The following is a 23,400-nucleotide window of genomic DNA, read 5'->3' on the forward strand; positions in this document are numbered from 1 at the left end:
GAGCACCAAGGTACTATTTTACTAGCCACAATAGTTGAATTTGGGTATAGAGTGCAGAAATCAACAATTTGAGTCAACTGTTGTTTCCATGTCTTGCTTGTTGGTTTCTCATGGGTATCTAATCTGGACTCCAGTAGGATTTGAGTTGGCTGTTCTCAAGCTCATCTCTTATTTTTTCCCAAGAGACTCTTCTCTGGCAATTTCTACCTCTGTCAGTGGGGCTAAAATCATACAACATAGTCTAAAGCAGCATTTCTCAATCTGTTGTTATCCAGATTTATTAGAGTGTAACTCATGGAACACCTACATCATAACCGACAGCAGCAGGTTGGGAATAAATGGCTAGAGAAAACTGAAACATGGACAAAAGGATTGGAAGAAAAAGGTAGAAGGTGTTAGCCCAGAAATGTGTTACCCAGGGGCTCAGATTTATCACAAATGGTCTATTAAATTTGAGGGAGTCCCTTTAGGTCTTACTAGCTGTATCTGTTTTGTTGTACAAGATTAATTTTAACTGGATTTTCCTTGGTCCTTTAGTTTCAAACTTGCTTGGGGCTTCTGTCCTGAAAATTAGGACAGATTCACTAAGTTAAAGTGGTACATTGCTTACAATATATCTCAGTGAAAGTTGTGTGATATTAACTGGAGGGATCCTAACACTGAGCAAGATCAGTGAGCAAGTAACCATGGGTCCCACCTTAGAGAGGACAGTTCTATATTAAAACTTAGCTTAAAGATTAAAAGTTATAAGAAGAGAGGACTGGAAAAATCCTTGAAACTTCAGAGAAGACTCTATAATAGAAAGTCAGAATTCAAACCCATTTTTGAATACATCCTCTCATTAAAGGATTGTTCAATCCAAGCTCTTTGAAAGAAGGCCACAAGAAGGAAATGCAGGGACTTCAAACCAGCTTATTTATACTAAGCACATAAACAGCAGATTGAGTATATACACAAGTCACCTGGTCCCCTGCCTCTCTTTGTATTTCTAGTTCAATCCAGTAATTCTTTCTAAATTTGCTTCAGTAAATGTGAATTATCATACCTCAGATTTACTCATTTATTTTGGAGTTAAATCAGTGGTGGGATTCAAATTTTTTTACTACCAGTTCTGTGGGCATGGCTTGGTGGGTGTGGCCATGTGACTGGGTGGGTGTGGCTATTTTATTTATTTTTTGCTTTTTTGCCGCCATTTTTGGGAGCTTCCCAGCCTCAGGGGAGCCTCTGGGGGGACTTTTGCTCCCCTAAAGCTCCTCTAAGGCTCAGGAAGAAAAAAAACAGCATGGGAGGCATGGGTGGGATTCTACCAGTTCACACCTGTTCAGTAGAACCGGTTGTTAACATTCTAAGCAGTTTGGAGAACCGGTTGTTAGAAGAAATTTACTGGCCTAATCCTGTAAGGAAGGCAGGAAGGAAACATTCTGGTGTTGCTTACAGAAACTGCCTCTCCGTTAATCCTTATTACATTCTTGGGCAGGACTAGACTTCCTGTCTCTGGAACTTCTCTGGAGTTTTTTTCCCCTCCTTTGCTAGTACTTTGCTTGTGTGGAGTGACCATTCAAAGTTACAATGGCACTGAAAAAAGTCACTGATGACCATTTTTCACACTTATGACTGTTGCAGCATCCCCACAGTCATGAGAGGCCAGGCGAGGAGATGCGTGCCTCGATGTGAGTGATGTTGAGTTGGCCACACCCAGCCACTAACATGACCACCAAGCCATGTCCACCCAGTCACATGATCACCAAGCCATGCCCACCAACTAAGCCACACCCACAGAACTGGTTGTTTTAAAATTTGAATCCCACCCCTGATGGGAGGGGCATGCAACACCCCTCCAAGCTCCATTTTGGGAGCTTCCTAGCCTCAGAGGAGCCTCTGGAGGGGGTGTTTTTGCTCCCCTAAATCTCCTCTGGGGCTCTGGAAGGCAAAAAATGGAGGGGGTGGCTGAGCTCCTCCCTCCATTTTTTGCCTTCCTGGGCCTCAGCAAGGGGAAACCCGGCACAGCTGATCTATGCACAGCTGATTGTCGGGAGGGAAAAAGACAAAGGAATACCTCAGGCGAATGTCAGGCGGCGGGTAAGCGAGCATTGGGTGGGAAGGCGACTGGGTCGGGGGCGTGGCCAGTCAGAATTTACTACCAGTTCGTCGACCCACCTGAAATTCTTGCTTGCCCGATGTGATGTGAACTGGCTGAATACCACCACTGAGTTATATGTTGGCTGCCTTAATGGATTCTTATTCAGCCAGGCTGGATTCGTTTGAGAGAAATGCTGATAAATGACAACTGATCACCAGAATCCAACAGTCAAGAAGGATGCGCCTCTTCTTCAGCAGAGTTTGAGACCTGGCTATTCAATGATAGTGAAAAGAATCTGTCACAAAATGAAGTTGGGATTTAGACAATTCTCAGGGTTCATTCACAAAGACTATAACATCATTTGGGGGGTGGACAGGGGAATGGAACTAGACATAATCTGAATGGGAGATTTGCCTATTAATCTTCTGGTTTCTGTTGGCAGAACACAATTTACAACTTTAATAATAGTGCCATATTTTCTTTACCCAGGTTAAGTGGCAACACCTTGTCCGCCTTGGTTGATTTTGAAACAAAAAAAGTGCTATGCGCCTAAACCTAGAGCACTACATGTGCCAAGGATCCCATCTCTTAGCTACATTATTAAAGGGCCAGATACTTTGCTCTTGTGTGTACTTAGGTATTTTAATGTTCTCTACTGGTTTTATTTTTTTTACTGTTTTTATTGTTTTAAACAAAATATTTTAACTACAATATATGTTTTGAATTGTAACCTGTCCAGTGTCATTTACTAAGATGGGTGGCTATAGAAAGCAATCAATCAATCAAATAAACAGACAGACAGATAGCTAAACAAGTTTACACTTGTTTTAGTACTTGGATATATGTCAGAAAATTCCATGAATATAGGTCAAAATGAAAAGTTTTTTTAAAAAAAATAAAAACACAATAGCAAACCATTTCTCTTCCATTAGCCAGGCTTTGAGTCCAAGGTGAGGAAAGTTTATTTTCATTTTTATTTATTCAATATATTTTAAATTCTTTTAATAATTCTTGTATTCATGAAGATTCAAAATGATATATAATAAAACCAATTGGAATACAGCTATTACAATTATAGGGAGTATTCCCAAATAGTCTTTCCCCAATTTGGTGGCCTAGCATAGCTATTGGACTTCATCTCCTATAATCTTCATCTGTAGATAGCTTACATAGAAACATGGACTTAAGCATACTCATTTAGAGAGTCCAACACAATCTACTGCTTAAAGCACAAATTTAAATAAATCATCCTTGCTAGATGGCTACTTAGTCTTTTCTTGAATTCATCTATTGAAGGGGAACTCACCATCTTTCTAGATAATGAGATCCACTATCAAGCTGCTCCTACTGTTTTTTTTTCCCCTATCATTAAATTAAAAGCTACCTTCCTTCAACTTTAATCTGTTATTTAATATGAGGGAGATGTTTTGATCTTTTTTCTGTAAAACATTCTCCCAATTTTCTCTTCTCAGGGCTAAACTTTCATTCCATCTCTCTTCAGAGGGTTTATTTTCTATAGGCATTTCTGAACCTATTTTAACTGAATTGAATCCTTCTCAGTAGTTCTCAGAAATTGACACAATATCCATGATGGGGTGAGGTCAACACAGACATTGGATAGGACTGTTATGAAATCAAAAGGAAATATTAATGACTTTTTGTCTACTGGAATACAAGGGAGTCAATCGTATTTCTTTAAGATTGCTACACACAATTTCGGTTTTCCAAATCCTGGTTCTTTTGTAGCCCGATACCACCCATCACAAGGAGGAAATATCAACAGATGGGGAGGGGGAAATATGAAGGTTTGCAAAGAAAGTTTTATGGGGGAAAACCTTGAGAGGCAAAACATCCATCCCCTGGTGTTTTGAACACATGCCAAAGTGCATACCCATTACTATAATTGGATCAACTCTTCATCCTCACAGGAGCTATCCCAGGTCCTGTAATTTTAAAATCTAAATTGCTTTCTTTAACAAACTCTTATTATTCAATTACATGTTATTTTGCTTTTACTTTTATTATTACTCCAATCAGTGGTAGGATTCTTTTTTTTTTTTTACTACCAGTTCTGTGGGCGTGGCTTGGTGGGCGTGGCAGGAGAAGGATACTGTAAAATCTCCAGTCAGAGGTGGTATTTGCCAGTTTTCCAAACTGCTCAAAATTTCCACTGCCAATTCTCCAGAACTGGTCAGAACCTGCTGAATACCACCTCTGATTCCAATATCTAACTTCTGGCAGAGACAGAAAAAAAACCTGAGTGTTATAATTGAGTTTCAAGAAGAAAAATACTAGGGTAATTATGACTTCCTAAGCAAAATAACCAACAACTAATTCCAATTCTTCCCCAGAATATTAGTTTGATTATCACTGCAATCCATCAAAAAGATGGTATATGATCCAGTGAAGGCTAGATTGTCCTGTACCAAAACAAAAGCTAGTTAACTCCATCACTAGCCAAAACAATTGTTTTAACCAGGTACCCTGCTGATGTGTCAGGCTGATAATATCTAGACTATCCAGCCAGCGCAGCCATTGGCCGGAACAGCTGGAATCCTGGGACTGAGCCCCCTAACAGATCTGAGGAAAACTGGTTGGGAAATGTTGTTATGGGGCTTCGTCTGTGTAACTTCACTGTGACATTAACAAGACAAGTTCGAGGGCTGGGGGTGGAGATTTTCCATTTGAAATCGTACTCCTCACACTGCCATTGTTAGGAAGACTCTTGGAAATGAAAAGGCTTTATTGTTGTACTTCCAGGGTCCCTTCATTCCTTGCTCCTGGCCTGGCCTGCAATCTGGAAAGCGGCTTTAAACCTTCCACTTCAATATTTCAGGCAGCTGAGGACGGCTTTTGGAGCTCAGCGCTGAGTAAACAAACCCTCTCTTAAGCCAGGACTGCTTCATTTTGACTAAACCCTAACTAAACAAGGCGGCTTCATGAAGCAGAGACTCAACAGCCTTTGAGGTGGCCTCAGGTCCAGCTTCATTAACACCTTTTAATCCTACTGGCCAATTTTATATTCTCTAAATTATCCTTCCCAGGCTCCCCATGCTGTTGCAACAAGGCAAAGGACTCCACAAGAATGTCTTGCTCCTCCCAGGCACTTGAGAAAGTTTTTCCTATTTGGGTATGAGGAAAGGAGTCTGATCCCCTGACTGGGCCAGCTATCATAAGAGTTTGTGAGGGCCAGCAATGATGAATTAAAAGAAAAAGGAGGGGAAAGACCAAGAGCCCAAAACAAAGCTTGCACTGCTAATTTTTTAATGGAAGGGGAAAGCAGTTATCAAATCTGCTTTTTTGATACACAAAAACTTCGGGCTGTTAAAATAGTAGTCCAACTCTTAACTGGATGATGGTGTCACACTGTTCTTTGTAGTAAGCTGTGAGGGAGACAAGGGCAAACATCCTTTGAGGAAGTCACTGGCTACCCTCTTCTCTAGTGTTGGACTCCTTGGTTATTTAAAGGAAAGGCATCCCCCATGTAGAGTGAATCATAAATTGGATATTTAAAATAATATTGCTGTCCAGAGCATCATGGACATTTACATCCAGAGGCCAGGATTCTTCCCCTTCCTCATTCCACAGTTGAAGGGTGAATTGTATTCCAACACAGATGAGGAAATGGCTTCTTCTGCTATGACTTAAAGTGGGCATAGTAGCTCAAAGGGTTATTCAATAAGCCGCAGTCGACCAGTTTCATATGCCATGATGATTTTTCACACAAAATACAGGATTCACAGACAACATTAAGCTCCCCAAAAGCCACCTTCTTATTCAACAGCCTGTATCTTATCATCTTAATTTTCAATTGAATGTGACTTCTTATTCTCATGATAAAAAGTATCATAGATAGTTAAACTAAACTATTTAGAAACTAGCTAAACTATATTTTAGCCTAGATTGCTCTGCAAATCCAGCTCCTGTGGTTAATTTCTTGCCAATTTAGAAAGCTCATTGAATAAACCATGTTCAATTTATCTATGGGAGGGGGAAAATGGATTGTGCTAATGTGAGAAATATATGAAAATACTTAATATTGGTGAAAGTATTAGAAATTTCCACAAATCAATATTAGGGAATCTATATTCATTAGCATGAAAGGCAAGCTCAAGATAAAATCCAGTGAATTCCAATTAAGTCTTCCATGACAGCAACTTTGTTTTTTTTTTTTATTTTCTTATACTATTTTATGACAACAATGTCATCAGTTTCACTGATATCCTGTGTCTGTCGTGTTGTCCTGTCATTTTTGCACCAAACTGTGGACAAGGCAAGTGCAAATTAAGTTGTAAGGGCACCTGTGCTTTTCATTGGGAATATTCTGTTTATTCTGTTTATAAACTTGGTCGTTTCAAATCAGCATGGGAAGCAGATTAACAATGTGTTTTCATTACCTCCTATAAAAGGTTCCAATAAGGAGGAAAATGGTATAATTGTATGGAATGTGGAAAGAGGTTCAGATTGGATAGGGAGATTACTTTGCAGAAAGGGATAAGCACAGGATAAAAACCATATAAATGCCAGGAAGCTGGAAAGCATTTCAAACAGAGCAGTCAATTCATTTCTCATAAAAGGTTTCATGTAAATGTAGAGCATAGAATGGTTTTAGAATTAGAATAAATTGGTTTTGGTTATGCTGCATTGTGGTAGGTTCTGTGTATTTTGTTATTGGTTCTCTTGTTGTTATGTTTTTAGCCTATGTCAGTCACCTAACACTACTCTGTGCACAACTTGAGTGGTGATATAAATTACTTGATTAATAATAACAAAAGCAGCAACAATATCCTCTCATGATTTCCTAGTGTCATCATTGTTAACTGTAATTTTCCTGTCATAACTATTCATTCTACCCCCAGCTGGACTGGGAAGTTGCAAAGTATCTTGGAGAAGTACAATCAAATTGCATTGCCAGGAAAATTATATGGATCTATCCAGGAAGTCACCAAAAGTCAACCTCAACTTGGAGAGTTGACTGCATCCTGCTTTTGTTCTCTGGATGCTGGTGGTGAAAAGATAGAGCTGCATTAAGGAGCTGCCAAACATATCTGAAAAGATCTAGAAAGATCTCTTTCCATTCTGAAACACCCTTTTTATTTTAAATCCAAAGTTTCTACAGTCCTAATACACAGTAGTTTCCCCGTTTAATTTTATCCTTGAAAAATCCTTTGAGGAAGGTAAAGCTATCATCATTGGTTTAAAGTGTATTATATGTTTTAATTGATATGACTATGTAGATTGCCTAGGGGTTTAACCATTACAGCACTCTTTCTTTCTTTCTTTCTTTCTTTCTTTCTTTCTTTCTTTCTTTCTTTCTTTCTTTCTTTCTTTCTTTCTTTCTTTCTTTCTTTCTTTCTTTCTTTCTTTCTTTCGATGGCGAAATGACACTATTTCACTTCATGGTTCTAAATGTTATAGCAGCTTAGAAATCAAATTCTTCTTCCTTTCCTGTGGCAAAAGAAACTATGTTGAAGCTCCTCAGGAACCGTTAACACCCTTTGTCCAAATCCAGCAGCAAGCAATAACATAAGCAGCAGTCATAAAAAGAAAACCATGAAACATATTATTATAAATTCTTCAATGGGATGGACCTGAGACTAAATCAGAGGATTTGGGGCACATAGAACAGCCCTTGCTGGATAATCCAGTAGAAACTTGTATGGATCCCAGGTTGTGATGCCACTTCCAGTAATCATTGAAAAGCAATGTTTTAACAGCCCACAAAGTCTTAACTCTGGGTAGCCTAAAATGGCAGTGGTTCCATCTCACAGGTAATACACAGATTCCCTAAGTTATCGTGTCTGTCAATCCAGCCCCAATAATATACCAGTTTTCAATCCACTGGTGGCTAACAGAGCAGCCGCCGGTTCCCATAGCAACCTAAACAATATTACCCAGGCTTAAACGGATTCGGACGATATTAAAAAAGCAGCCTCTTTAGGAATTCCTGGAGCTGAGAATTTTAATTTTGCGTAATGCGAGCTGACACTGTGTTTATGAGACACTCGCTGGCTGTTTTCTTCAATTAGTGCAAAGAGGAGCGGATTTGTTTTCCAGGCTTAAGGGGGAAAGCATTATTGAGTTATGGATAGATGCAGGTCACACTGTCACTGCCATCAATCCCATAAGATGTAAATTCAGGGGAGATTTCTAGCGGATGCCGAGGTTTTTTAGTCCCACAAAGATAACTACAGTACCTCATTCACACAAGGGGAAGAATAAGTCATGGACAGGTTGATCTCTGGACAAACTTCAACGGTGAAGTGAGATAACTTCCTCAGTCCTCTCTGAACTTGGTTGTTTTCTTGCAGACATTTCATTACCAAAACATCATCAGTCCTATGTAGGTAACATCACATTAATTTGGGTAATGAAAACGTCTGCAACTAAACAACCATGCTCAGGGAGCACCAAGAATCCCTTCATTTCAACCCTGAGCTACAAACATTTTCCTTTATTAGATAACTTCCCCAAAGATGGGGCCAAGGTTCATAAGGAGGGAAGATATGCATAAATGACCACCACAAAACCCCAAAGCCAGTAGGTTTCATTCAACACTTAAGGAAGTACCCAACATAGAAGATGGAGGTAATGGTTCTGATTTTCAGAGAGTAGAAAGAGTCTGGCAAGTGTAAGGAGATAGTAGTGGGTGGTCTACCGAGCAGGTGGCAATAAAGCATTCATACTTTCTCTTTCTGACTGCTGTGGGATCACCTGGCTCTTTGCAGCCCAGGTGTGTTAAGTTTCCTGATTTGGGTGGTTGAAATAAAACCTCTCTCCTTGGCAGACCAATGGGACTGCGGCATGTGGTTGAACTGAGGAGACACAGGCCATGCCCAAAGCCCAAATGGATCACTTCTAAGTTCTGCAAAGCAAGGAGGCCTTTAAATCTCCCCTGGTTTTTTATCTTATGCCACTATGCTGGGTAGGGCGTTTGTTTGTGCATATGCTGCCATGCCCAGAAAATAGGCAGAAAATAGGAATGGGTGGCAAACTATCTTTGAACTCTCTGTGTAACCTTTGACTTTGTAAAGCTTCCCTAAAGCATATACAGGTAATTTTAACTTATGACCATAGTTGAGCCTAAAATTTCTGTTGCTAAGCGAGATGGTTGTTGAGGGAGTTGTGCTCCATTTTATGACCTTTTTGCCATAGTTGTTAGGAGAATCACTGCTGCTGTTTAGTGAATCAGGCAGTCATTAAGCAAATCTATCTTCCCCCATTTGATTTCCTCCATTTGCTTTTTGGAAGCTGGCTGAGATTACATGACCCTGGGATGGTGCAATCATGGTAAATGCATGCCGGTCGCCAAGCACCCAATTTTTAATCTTGTGCTTTAAGTATGGAAATCGGTCGTAAATCACTTTTCTGCTGTTTTAACTTCAAACAGTTACTAAGTGAATGGTTGTAAGTTAAGGACTCCCTGTACAGTCAAGAAGATATTGCACTGATTTTGAAGCAGCAGAGTGGCATTGTAATTAATCCTTTCCTTTCCTTCCTTTCTTTTCCTTCTGAGTTCTTATTAAAGCTGTTCTAGAATTTGCTAGTTCTCTGGTGGTAGCTTTATGAAATGGAGACAGATTTCAGAAAAACACCTATATACTTATTTAGATGCAGTATTTCATTAATTAGTTATTTTACCTAATTTATAAAGCCACGTATCTCACTAAAGAAGACTCCAGACGAGGTACAAGAAAGCTAAAACAATCGTGTTATCATGTGATTTCTTCTATTTTGAGAATATTTCCGTAGTAAATAGCTGAGGGAGAGATGGGCTAAGATTTTTGTGTAGTACACAGTGGCATGAAATCATGCCTGCAAAAATATGGATTACAAAGTGGCAATAAAGAGTTTTATACATCTTACTACCACCATCTAGTGATCACTTGGATTTTGCAGTTCAGATGCCATAGGCATATGTAGCAGAAAATCTTATTACTCTCTCTCTCTCTTCCTCTCTACCTTCTCTGTGTGTGTGTGTGCACGCGCGCGCATGTGTGTGACTTTGAGCTATTGATGCATCCTGACGACTGCCAAGCCCCTACAATTTTCTAGCCAAGATTTCAAAACTGATTTGCCCTTGTCTTCTTCTTAGGGCTGAGTGTGAATGATTGTCCCAAAATCACTCACCGGGCTTTGTACTCAAAGCAAAAGTAGAACTCATTCATGGTCTCTGGATTTCTAGCCTTGTGCCTCAACCACCACTCCAAGCTGGCTGTATTTTAATCAGCCTTATGTTTTGGCTTAATTTGTTTTAGCTGTTTTAATTTTTTTTTTATATTGGTTTCGTTTATTTATACAAGCTTTGTTTTTTTGTTTGTTTGTTTTTTTGACTTGTGAGCCACCGAGAGTCACATATGGGAGAGGGGCAACTACAGAAATTGAAATCAATACGTCAGAACAATATTTATAATCTGAGTAACATTTGGCATATTCTTCCTTTTGCAGTTTATCACATTGCCATTTTTTCCCCCTGCCCCTACACCATTTATGCTAGGGCTACCAGATTTGGGTTTCTGAACTCCAGAGAAATAGTTGCATGGGCTACGTCAGTTCTATCAAACTCCTGGCCCACGGGCAGGGGTGGGATGATACTGGTTTGGCCCGTTTCTATAGAACCTGTAACTGCAAAGAGCAGCTGACACCAAACCGGTTCGGTGTTTGGCCCACCGGCCTGCCTGGGCTCTAGGCTGTCCTTTATTCCCTACTTTTCCCTCCTTAGATGCTTTGTGTGGCACAGCTGAGGTTGAAAAAGCAGGAAACGAGGATTTTCAAACGCTGGGCACCAGGGTGCAGCGCTTGTCAGCTGTCCAGGCAGCACAGCTGATGATTTCTTGCAAATGCTGCACATACGATTGTCCTCAGTTTGGAGACCCGGCAAATCGCTCCACTGGCTGGCCCCTCCCCTCCCTGCCCACTCACTCCTTACCTGGCATGCGAGCCATCCAACTTGCCTGGTTTGATAAGTTGCTATTTTTCCTTCCCCTCCCCCCCCCCCACCATCAGCTGTTCTGCTCTGCCAGGAGATTTAAATTAGCTAGAAAGCAGGAAATCCTTGGATTTCTTGCTTTCTAGCTAATCTAAAAGCAGAGCCAAACCTTCCTTCGGACTGAAGCTTTTCAGTGCAGACTCAGGTAGCCGATTGCAGATAGATAGATCTCTAAGTGAATCTGTGATTCTGTGAGCAACTCCATCTGCCGCCTGCTTTGCCTGCTTTTGGGTAAAAGTTGCTCTTTTTTTATAAAAAATATCAATATTTACATACATGGTGTGTTGTAAGTTAATTTTGTGAGTTTGCTTGCAAGCAAATTTTATGTGACAGACTCAGATAGCCGATTGCAGATAGATAGATCTCTAAGTGAATCTGTGATTCTGTGAACAACTCAATCTGCCTGCCTGCTTTGCCTGCTTTTGGGTAAAAGTTGATCTTTTTTTAATAAAAAAACCAATCTTTACATAAATATCTATAATATTTACATACAAGCCATGCCCACCCAGTCACATGACCACCAAGCCACACCCACAAATTAGGCTTCTTCTGACCTGAAGCATTTTCTCACTTTACCTAACTGGCAGAAATAACTAGTTATGGATGTGAGCTTAATAAGAAAAGGTTGACCAAACAAGTCTCCATTGGTAAGAAAAACAACATCTTGCTAGAAACAATCTGCTGTATATACTTGATCTCTTAGAATAGCATATTTCATTACATACCTTTATTTTTCTGGGCACATCATGAAAATTTAATGCAGAAAAAAAGACACTAATAATGATTTCCCATGTATTCCTCAAAAGGCACATTATAATGAACTTCTAAAGACTGTCTCTGTTCCATTCACCAATAAAAGTGGACCTAGCAGTTCAAGCGTCTTACATATTTTTGGTTTCAGTTTAAAAAGGCTAAACCAGGTGCAGCTTGAGTACAAAGTGGGGATCAAAAATATGTAAAAAATCTCATTTTAAAAAAATGTTTCCATTTGGAGCAATTAACTATTTGAAGTCCATTGATGAAGGTCTGGATGCCAATTAGCTTAGAAGCCAAAAGTGATAGGCTGCACAGACAGATATATTGAGGTTAATTTTACCTACCAAAATAAAATATACTGTTTTTAAATGACTGGTTATTGCTGAGGAGACAAGAGAAAATTGTGTGATTCTGGCTTGTGAGTATTGAGTTGAAAGATAAGAGATAGTGAGAGTATCTGAGCTATTGGGAGTCAGGATTACTTTATCTGAATCATGGCAAGTGGAATTTCATTAATAGTATCTCTAAGGGGCACAACCCATGCATATTTTTCCAATCATTCAGTTATGTTCTATTAAAAAATGGCTGTATCCATGACACTCCAAATGTTGTTGAACTACATTTCCCAGCATTCTTTTCATATTGGCCGATGCTACTGTTAGTTTTAGTTCATCCACATCTGAAGGGCCCCATGTTCCACCCACTAGTTTAATGTTTTCATCTTCACTAGCAAACTTGATGGAGAAGGCAGTTGGCAGATGCCCAGGAGATACGGATGGAAAAACAAGAGATTAGCTTAGACACAGAAATAAATCACTGACTTTGAGCCTGGAAGTTGGTACTAACTTCAAAGAACTTCTCTGCCACTAAAACTCTGAGACTATTGTCTGGACAATTTTATTTTTGAACAAAATTTGTCATCACTGTTGCATCCAAAGTTCACTGCAGAGGAATGCTTACATGTTTGTGCTTGTTTTCTATAGCATTTATATAGCTGCCCATCTTTCAGAGCTGAAAGATATCTCTACATAATTCTCAACATTGTCCTCCAAATATTTTTATAAAGTTCTGATAGTTTGCATTTGCTACACTTATGCAGGACTGCAATTGCAAAGAGGAAAGGATGTGTGGACACGGAAGTTACAATTGTTTGCATGTTTTTAAATCACATTCATGGTCTAAATCAACTTTTCTACTCTGAAACTGTACATATGACCTCCAGGAATTCACCGGGGCCAACTTATAATAGCAGATAGCATTTATCTGCCATCTCTGACTGCTTGCAAAAATATTAATTTGCCAACATCTGACAACTGACATATAATGTCCTATTGTTTCTCTTATTCTTCTTTTATTTTTCTTATATGTACCCATTTTATGTATTCACAACTATGTATACACTTATAGTTATTATCTTGTAAACAATTGGCAAATCAAATAAATAAATAAAAAATAAATAAATAAAATAATAGGAGTGACATTCTGGGGAACAAATTTGACTTAGTTCTAAGAGCATATTGTCCACTTTATACCCAGTTTTATTTGTGATTAGAACATCTGTATACACTGTTGTAAAAAAAAAAATTTTATAATTAAATTGAAACAATTAAATATTGAGTTAAGCATGTATTAAAATGTTATGTAAAACATATAAAACAAAATAAAATAAAGTAACAGAGTAAGAGCAGATTTTTTTAAAATTAAAATGTTACTGCAGCATTTCCACTGAAGAACTGGGTGCTGAAGTCGGATTTTGAAATAACATATGGAGATCAACATCCCGCTTTCAAAGACTGAAAATTCACCCACTTTCTCTTTTCCACCAAAAGTTTATTTTATCTCCTCTTGCACATGCATTTATTATGTTTCTGTTCTGCTTTTTTCTCCTCAGATGGTTCAGGGAAGGATGTGTGGTTTTCTCTCCCCTCTCTGCTTCATTCCCAGAATAACTCAGCGAGGTGGAGAGATGGTCTGGGGCCACCTCTAGTGAGTTTTCTGGCTGTATGGGAATTTGAATCCCGATCACCCTGGCCGACGCTCTCTTTCCAAAACGGCTTTTTAATTTGCTCTGGCTGTTTCTGTTTGCCTGTCTGCCCGCCTCACACCTATGTGCCTCCTCTTTTCTCAGCCGCAATAAATGCAAGAAAGAAAACGAGCAGGCAACTTGTCTCCTCTCTCTCTCTCTCTCTCTCTCTCTCTCCCCCTCCCTCTCTCTCTCTCTCCGTCGGAACAGCCCCAACCTATTCAAGCAGAAGTGTAAATCCAAGCGGAGAGCATTAGGCAGGGATGAGCCTTCCCTGGTAAATCCTCCCCATTCCGCGCTCAGCAAGAGTTTGCTAGCAGGATTAACCCACGCCTTGTTCTCAATCCCGGTTTATGAGTTTCCCCGCTGGCTGGGAGGATCCTGTATGTTTAAACAACAGGCTAATTAATCCTCATTTTATTACTTTCTCTTGTCAAGTGGCTAAAGAGAAGCTGTCAGCTCGGTGAGCCGCCCCACTCGCGTTTGTTTAGCTTCCAAATTACTTCATCAGAACCATCTGCTGCAAACGTCTTGGCTGGAGTTATTGATTTCTCTATTCAAATGCCTCGCTATGCCAGGAGGCGAAGACATTAAAAAGAAAATTTTAGGGTCATGGATCCAGGGTAGCGCTGTTTGTTATTTAGGTCAGGGAAGGAATGCCTCTCCAACTGACAGGTGGAGTTATGGACAGAAACGGTTTACAAACCGTTTGGAATTCGAGAAACAGGCAGGTTCTTCAGGAATTCTCCAATGCCAAAACTGGAGGAAAACAAGCAAATGTAAAGTCTTTAAATCTGCAGGAAAAACACAACCAGGAAAATATGTTGAAAGGCACATTTTATCAATTATGGGTTATCTCTGTTTTAATTTATTTATTTTTTTCAAAGAGGTGTGCCATGCTTCTTTCTATTCAACTTTGTTTTCATTTTACTTTTTCTCAAAAAAAAGTATGCTCATCCCATCTGATACAAAACTGATGAATAACAATGCAGTGTTTCTTCAACTAATTGCAACAATGGTTTTAAACCCATTTTAGTTTAGTAAAAATAAGTCTTGATTATTCAAGTTTTGGCATCATTTATTGTTGCTGTTACTGCCATTTCTAGCTCAAATGTAAAATGTTCAGGTGGCATTTTTTTCTGGCTGCACGAGAAGGGAACCAATTTTAAATAATTTTACAGTAAGCCTCAACTCCAAGTGATTGCAAGGAAATGTTCCAGGAACCTTTCAGGGTGATAGGGTAGAAAGTAATTGCTATTGCTTTCTTCATCTTCCCATTGTAGCCTTCAGCCCCCTTGCTTCTTAGTAGTCTCTCATCCAAACTCTAGTAACCTGGTCCAATCTTCCTATGCTTTTCAAGATCAGCCATAGTAGACTAGATGCTGCCACCTAGCTGGACATGTGTTCAATTTTTAAAAGCAAAGGAATTATAGTACATTAAGGGGTGATGGTTCCTTCAAATTGTTCTCACTTCTAAATTTGCCCCGTTAACTGACTTCAGGCTGAGATATTAAGTCTCCTTTCTTGGGCATCAGCTGCCTCAATATCTTACATAGCTACTAACAATAACCCTTGTGCTCTTTATATTACAGAATGTTTTCAACTAATTGAGGTTGAAGAAGTTTTGCCAAACCAATAGAGCTGAGTAGTGGAATGAATTGAACTAAGCCGTTTGGAGCACAGTAGAAACTCCTTCTCAATCTCACAGTTCAAGTTGAACATGCAATTGCACTGAGGTTGCATGACACAACATTTCAATATTGTGCCACCAAATGGGAGATCGTGTGTTTCCTAGGGACCGCAGGTTGTCTGCTTGTGGAGTAGGGCCCATTGGCAATCGGATGGGAAAGCTGGTGTACATTGGAAAAAAACAATCTTTAACTTTACTGCAGTTCATGTACAATATAAACATGCAAAAGAGAAGTCTAAAAGTCTGCAGAAGGGAATGCAATACACTGTAACAAATTAGGCCTCTTCATCAGCTTAATGCCTTATCGTCTTAATTGCTTTGCCCCAATTCTCTCTCCTCCCCCCCCCCCACTCCTTTTGGTCAGGCTTTTCCAGACCAAATGCAGCGGCTGCCTCAAAGCTGTGGCTCCTTCTGAATTCATCATGCGGGTGCTGGAGAACGTCTACCATGTCCACTGTTTCTCCTGCTGTGAGTGTGAGCGGAGGCTGCAGCGCGGAGATGAGTTTGTGCTGAAGGAAGGGCAGCTGCTTTGCCGCAGCGACTATGAGAAGGAGAGAGAAATGCTAAGCGCCATCAGCCCTGCACCCACGGAGTCAGGTGAGACAGGAGTGGCCACAGCTAAGTAGAATGAGCCTCAACATGTGCAGAGAGGCCCTTTTCATCACACCGTGTCCCATAACCAGCTCTCAGGCATCTGAGGCCACTGAAACACAATCCTCTGTGGACAAATGAATATCCAATCCTGTTAGCTGGTTTATTTCCAAACCTGCAAAATCCTGAATACACAAGGTTGCAGGAGAAAGTCCCCCTTGATGTCATGAGTTTCCACTTCCAAAGAGGCAAAATGTTAAAATTCATGGTATCCAATTTTCTGGTGTTATGCCCAGACTGAAGAATTCTACTTTCTTTCCTTGAATTCTATCTCCCTAGTTAATGCTAAAAGGGCAGATTAAAATATAGCTGGATAGAACTCCTATACTCCCCAGGGATGGGAAGAGAGTAGCAGGAGATATGCTGGAAGGCTATAAGAAGTGCAAAAGGCTGCACATGTCAAAGTCGCTACACAGCAATGAGAAGAACTGTAGCTCCTTTCCCATACACCTTTCTCCAGTTGCCCTGGATATAACTGCCATCATCTATATTCTGGGGAGGGTAAGAGCCAAAGTATCTAACAACCATCATGCTTTAGAACAGGGGTGTCCAACCTTGGCAACTTTAAGACTTTAAGCTGGCTGAGGAATTCTGGGAGTTGAAGTCCACAAGTCTTAAAGTTGCCAAGGTTGGACACCCCTGCTTTAGAACATCTGGATCTGAGCCAAGCATCAGAGTTGTTGTGGTTGGGCACCTGCTAAAACCTAACATTTTTTCAGAGGACCCATTATTGACCCAAGGCAATTTCTCATTTTTGGTTAGGGAAAAATGCCTAGAATCAGTGAACTGGCTCTGCTTCCCTGCAATCCAAATCCCCAATTAGAGAAGAGAAGAGAAAGTGGCTATAATGGTCTTGGGGTGGTGGGAAGGAGCACATAGGGAATCCGTGTGTGAGGGCTTGCTAAAAAAAACAACAACCATCTAATTATAAACTGAGTAACTAACTGGAATTGGACAACCTGAAGCATGTATGTTAAAAATCCTTTAGGCATACACATTAATAGCAAACATACAAATCTTCATTCCAATACAAGAGGAGTTTCTGTTCTTCTATTCTTGTGTGGAAGAAGTTGCAAGAGAAGTGGAAGGCATGTGAAGAACATTTAGCTCCTTTCCTGGCTTTGTCTTTATCCATTTAACAACGGGGTGGGGGGAAGGGGAATTTGGAGTGTTCGGCCAAGTCATTTTCCATGTTTCTGGCATCTGTTTCTGGAATAGGCCCATCTCCTCCTTGTCTTTTTAGGTCTAATTTGCATAAGTATTAAAGCAAAGTAAGTTAAGGGTTCATTCCACTCTCATAACTTTTGCCACTTGTTCACATGTCTGTACCAGCAAGGACAGAAAGAAGGAGGAAAAGCAGAAGCAACAGCAGATCCCCAAATTGACCCTTAGCCTCTTTTGGGGGGCCTGGTTTTGACACATGCCAAACCATGCCAGGTCCTGATGCTTACAGGTGTGCGGCTATTGAATCTTTTGTCCCTGGCATCTTTTTACATTTTTAATATTTCAATCAGGGAAGATCATTCTCTCAATTTTTACATTCAAGACTGTCAATTTTGTGGCAAGACCAGGGTTAGGGTTAGAGTCTATCTCAAGGGTCTTTAAACTTGGCAAGTTTAAGACTTGTGGACTTCAACTCCCAGAATTCCTGAGCTAACATGACTGGGGGAGGAATTCTGGGAGTTGAAGACCACAAGTCTCAAAGCTGTCAAGTTTGAAGACCCCCTGGTCTGCTGTATACTGTACCTAACAGAATCTGCTCCGAGTGGCGTTGTTTGGTAACATCCATTCAGAAAGGGTAGGTGGTTTGGTAAATGAAAGGATGGCTAACCATCCTTGGGTGTCTTACATTTCTAGGGAAATTTCCCTTGCTGGTGACCAGCCAGGGACTCCGTCATAATCTATGTTTTCTTTCATAGTGAAGAGTGAAGATGAGGATGGGAGCCACCCACATGGCAAAGGAGGAGAGGAAGGCAAGGATCACAAGCGCTCCAAACGCCCACGCACCATCCTCACCACGCAGCAGCGACGGGCATTCAAGGCCTCCTTTGAAGTCTCCTCAAAGCCCTGCCGGAAGGTTGAGTTTCTCCCTTTCTTTTTTTTAAAGCAATGCTACCACAACATTGAGTGGAGGGATGGGTGACCTGTGGTCCCAATAAGCACTCTAATTTGAAGCCACCATTTTTAATAATAGCTAGCAGAACCTTTTCTGTAGCTTGTTGCTTGGGAGAAAGAGAGATGTCAGGGAGAGTAATTCTCACATACTTTAGGCTTTAGTCACAAATTGTAGATGTTCACTAAATGTTCATAAAAATATGCAGAAAATATTAATATGTTGTTGCCATCCGGTGATCGCCTGGCCCTGATACAGTTGTCCTAGTCTCTGATCTCACCTACTCGTGAATCAACCCCACCCTCCAACCATTCAATCCGTAACAGTTACACCCGAGGGAACGTGATTCTCAAGAGAAAAAAGATTTTCCACCATAACATGTTTCTTTCTGAAAGAGGACATCAAGCTTACCTCCTTAGATTCACCACAGTGTCTATTTTCTGTTTCAAGAACCATGGTGGCACAGTAGTTAGATAGAATGCAATACTGCAGGCTACTTCTGCTGACTGCCGGCTGCCAGCAGTTCGATTCTGACCAGCTCAAGGTTGACTCAGCCTTCCAAGATCAGTAAAATGAGGATCCAGATTGTTGGAGGCAATAGGCTGATTCTGTAAACTGCTTAGAGAGGGCTGTAAAGCAATGTGAAGCAGTATATAACTCTATTGCTATATATTGGCTATCTCCTTTCAACCCACCCACCCCTTTTTTTTTAATCCTGCCTTCTTATTGCTCCCTTCCTAAATTCTTTCAGTTCCTGCCTATTTTAAGAGAGTGGCCAGTTCAACCTTTAGCCTTTACTTGCTTTACTAGAATGCAAGCAATCTACCACTTCATCCATCTTCCCATAACTCCCCTGCAAACCCCAATCAGACACCACATTCTGTTTCCCTTTCCCCCACTTAATTTAGGCATCTATTTTACTTAACCCAATGACCAACTGCCAAAAAGGGATGATGAGTTTTACTTCTTCCACCTCTAGTAATGTTGTGGGATAGTCCAATGTCTCCTTTATCACACTCGGATGCTAATATTTTAGCTGCTGGATGCTCCTGTCTTAAATATCACCTAAGCTCTGGGTCTCTCTTCCCTTGGAAGAAACCCTGCTGTGCCCATATATTTGCTAGATCTCTGATAATACATTGAAAGATGCCGCATTTATTTTATTTATTATTTCAATGTTGAGGCCATGTGATTGGGCAGCTGAGAGATAAAAAATTTAAAGAGATCAAAATTTATCAAGAGGAAAACGAGACGGATAACCAGGAATCCCAAATCCCCCAAAGCCGAGCAGAGCTAATGATTACAAAAAGGGGCTTGACACCCCCTCCCCCCATTCTAGGGCAAGACCTGGGGTAACAACCAAGTCCCAAGCAATTTGCAAAAAAAAAAAGAAAGAAAGAAAAAGAAGAAAAAAAAAAAAGAAAGAAAGAAAAAAAAAAAGAAAAAAAAAAAAAAAGAAAAAAAAAAAGAAAGAAAAAAAAAAGAAAGAAAGAAAAAAGAAGAAGCATGACTCCCTGGAAGATATCATTTCACAGGATAACAGCCATCACCAAAAGGGTCACTTCCTAAAGCCCATAAGATGATACTGCTTAATCAACAAGACATGGAGCATACCAACTCTTGCTGATCTGGCTGGATAGGTAAAAACATACAGAAGCAGGTGGTCCTTCAAGTAACCAAACCGTATGCCATGCAGGGCTTTATAAGTGATAATCAGCACCCAACCCCAATCTGAGAATTGGTGTAACTGGCACACAAGGTGAATCTATTTAAAGGCCCTCTTGGCTACAGCTGTCACCAGCAGTTCAAGAGAGGTGCCAGAGTATGCACCAGTCTTGCATGGAGAATTGTGACCCCATTAAAGACTGAAGATGGGGGGATCCCTGGAGCCAGAGGGGGTCAAACAAACCTTGTTTGTCTTGTTGGGACTGAGCCCAAGTCTGTTCTTCCCCATCCAAGTCTGCATAGCTTCCAGGCATTGGCTCAGGACTTTAAACAGCATCACTTGGTCATTTCAGGGTTGAAATGTATAATTGGCTATCTCATGGCTCTAAAACAATGGATGACCTCATCCAGCAATTTCATGTAGGTGGTAAGCAAAAGAGGAGAGTGAATTGAGCCCTGCACCACCCCGTAAGTGAGGGGTCACAGAGCACAGCCCACCCAAAGTCACCCTTTGTGCAGGGGGATTCCTTATTGTGACATGAATTTAGCTTTTTAATAACTCCTTTTCTGTTTCCATTATGGGCAGGTGAGGGAGACATTAGCGGCTGAAACTGGTTTGACTGTCCGTGTAGTGCAGGTCTGGTTCCAGAACCAAAGAGCCAAGGTGAGCGATCATTTCTGAGTTTTGCATTTGAATGGCAGTTTATCTCCAGCCAAACCAGGGGAGACAAATTTCTGCTCAGCTTAACTTTGAGCTAACTCGTTTCCTAAATCTAGAAAATCTTCAACAGCACAAATTCCAAAACAAACATAATTGTTGATGAGAATTTGGAGAGCCCTGGTTTAGCCAAGTACAAAATGAAAATTTATTGGTTGTGGGTACCAACTTTATAAACAACCCTACAGTCTATTTGTTTAACAGCAATTTCATCTGGGGAGGAATCACTAAGGGATAACATTTTATTTCCTGTTGTAAAGACTTTTTTTTACTTCCATTAATATAGAAGGCATTTTTAGCTGTTCTTCAGCAAAGGCACTCGTGGCATCTCACAAAATGAAAACAACAGACCCCTAAAACCCTTGCCAGTTTCCACAGTTTGAATTGTTGTGACAAGCACAGCAGCATGTAAAGGCACTCTTTTGCTGATCAGATAGCCCTTGAAAGAGTGATGGCGTTTGGTGATGGTAATCAAAAAAGATTTCCTGAGCGCTATTAAGTGACGGAACTGCCAACCTCCTGGACTGACAGGGTCTCATCCCTGAAGGTTTTCCAGTAACACTGAGCTTGGATCACCTGAGGATCCCTTTCCTGGGCTAAAAGTTCTCCAAGATCCCTTTCCAATCTGATTCTAAATCCTAAGTCCTGGGAGGTAATGGATCTATAAAGTAGGGGCAAGTCAAAGTCCCCTCTTTCCCCACCACCCCGTTAGACACCCTTTGTCTCCCAAAGTCCCCCTTTTTTTCCAATTTTGGAGGACATTCTGTCCTTCCTTCCCCCCTTTGTTGTACATCCACCCAGATGCATCCAAACACCTCTTTGCAGATGAAAAAGATAGCCCGCCGGCAGCAACAGCAGCAGCAGCAACAACAACAGGAGCAAGAGCAGCTGGGAAATCCTCGTCTAGGGACAGGGAGGGGAAATGGACGCAGCAGCAGACAGAGCAATGAGGACAGTGAAGGTAAGAACATCTCAAGAATAGCAGAGTTCCTAGAGATAGGTTGGTCTTCTTCTGGCCCATGTTGGCTTTTCATGCGTTCCTTCAGAAACGGGGACCATCTCAGTTTTGTATTCATCTGTTTCAAATATGCATTTTTAATTAATTTTATTTGCAAGGTTCTGTTTAATGTAACCTTACAATAAAGGCCGTGCTGATGGCTCCTGGTCATGTTTCTTGTATGGACTATTTAGAAGGGCTAAAATATTTGTTCCTAAATTGTTGACGTTTGGTAAGCTGGCGAGAAGGGGTTTTGAACTGCAAATTTCATCACATCATTTGGTGAAGAGAGAAATCCCAAAGAGAGGTGGTCCCAATCAGCCCATTAATCTAGAATATGATGTTCTAGAGCCCAAGTATTCCTGCAAAGCAGAGGTGGTATTCAGCAGGTTCTGACCAGTTCTGGAGAACCGCTAGTGGAAATTTTGAGTAGTTCAGAGAACCGGCAAATATCACCTCTGACTGGAGATTTTACAGTATCCTTCCCCTGCTACGCCCACCAAGCGACACCCACAGAACCAGTAGTAAAAAAATTTGAATCCCAAGCTTCCTTTAGCATCTTTAGGGCTTCAGCCCCACTTAGCATTTAAATTAAATGTACAAAACCACAGCTTCCAGAATCTACTTCGAAAAATGCCACTGCTCCCACCCCTAATTTCATACAGTCCGTCTGAGAAAATCAAACATACTCATATAGGGTTTGTATAGGGATATATATATATATGGATATATATATTGATGCTTCTGTTAGGGAGAAGCCTATCATCCCCATAGTTCCCTAGGAAACCCCATGACAGTTAGAGTACATCAACATTAAACACAGATAAGTTTTTACCAAAGCCCTATCCAAAGCTACATTTGGTTCCTCAGCACTTAGGAGTTTCCACTCACTCATGCCAAATTTTTATCTGAAACATGAAAGCCAGAAAGACACTTAATAAACAAAAATGAAATTCCTGCTATCAAGAGAGCTCTACAAAAGCAATTCCTGTCTATTTTCAATATAGCCAGGCACCTTGGGTAAGAAGTATTGAGCCATCGTTTTGGTTATTATAACGCTACATCCATAGTCTCCTCCATTTCTTTTCTTCCATTTGCTCACTTAAGAAAGGCACATCAAGCATTGCACATCTACCCAATAAATCTCATCAGATTTTGGAGAAAGTAGCTTTGATTGTTGTTCATTGTTCTCTATAAAAAGTGTGATTGTTGTTCATATCTCCTAGTGATGTTTTGCACCTTATTTCCTATTGCTTCGACAATTGCTCAATAGATAGTACCAGTGTGCATGGAATAGATGGGCTCATGGTACCCTACTCCAGGATTGCCCAGCAGCAGCTGCTTCCCTTGGATCAGAACAGCTACAGCACAGACTTGTACCGGCAAGGACTCACCCCACCCCAGTTGCCAGGAGATCATCTTCATCCATATGGTGAGCTCATCTTCCTCAAGTCCCTTCAGTTACTCCTTTTCAGATATCCAACCACTGTATCACCTTGTTCCGATATACCCGCAACATGCTTTTATTTCTTGCCAGCACTGTTTTAATGTGGTTGCATATGTCTCCCCACAACAGAAAGGCAGCCATCAGTCCCATTTGCCATTTCGATTTTTCCCTCCATCAGCCCCATTGTCTGTTTCTATTTTCCCTCCATCAGCCCCATTGTCTGTTTCTATTTTTCCCCCATCAGTCCCATTGTATGTTTCTATTTTTTTTC

General features: G+C 40.7%; 1 pseudogene across 1 annotated transcript in view; it reads left to right on the forward strand.

Moving 5' to 3' along the window:
* The window catches only part of LOC113416096 (LIM/homeobox protein LMX-1.2-like), a 75,088-nt pseudogene that overhangs the window by 48,849 nt on the left and 2,839 nt on the right, over positions 1–23,400 (forward strand). Inside the window, exons 3-8 of the transcript XR_015747389.1 lie at positions 15,903–16,135; positions 18,109–18,266; positions 20,554–20,631; positions 21,511–21,563; positions 22,694–22,728; positions 22,980–23,114. The product of XR_015747389.1 is annotated as an LIM/homeobox protein LMX-1.2-like (transcript). The remainder of the gene's footprint in view (positions 1–15,902; positions 16,136–18,108; positions 18,267–20,553; positions 20,632–21,510; positions 21,564–22,693; positions 22,729–22,979; positions 23,115–23,400) is intronic.

This window comes from Notechis scutatus, chromosome 2 (genome assembly GCF_049901735.1).
Source record: "Notechis scutatus isolate UNSWTSFEM ecotype Mainland chromosome 2, rNotScu1.2, whole genome shotgun sequence".
NCBI classification, from domain to species: Eukaryota; Metazoa; Chordata; class Lepidosauria; order Squamata; family Elapidae; genus Notechis; species Notechis scutatus.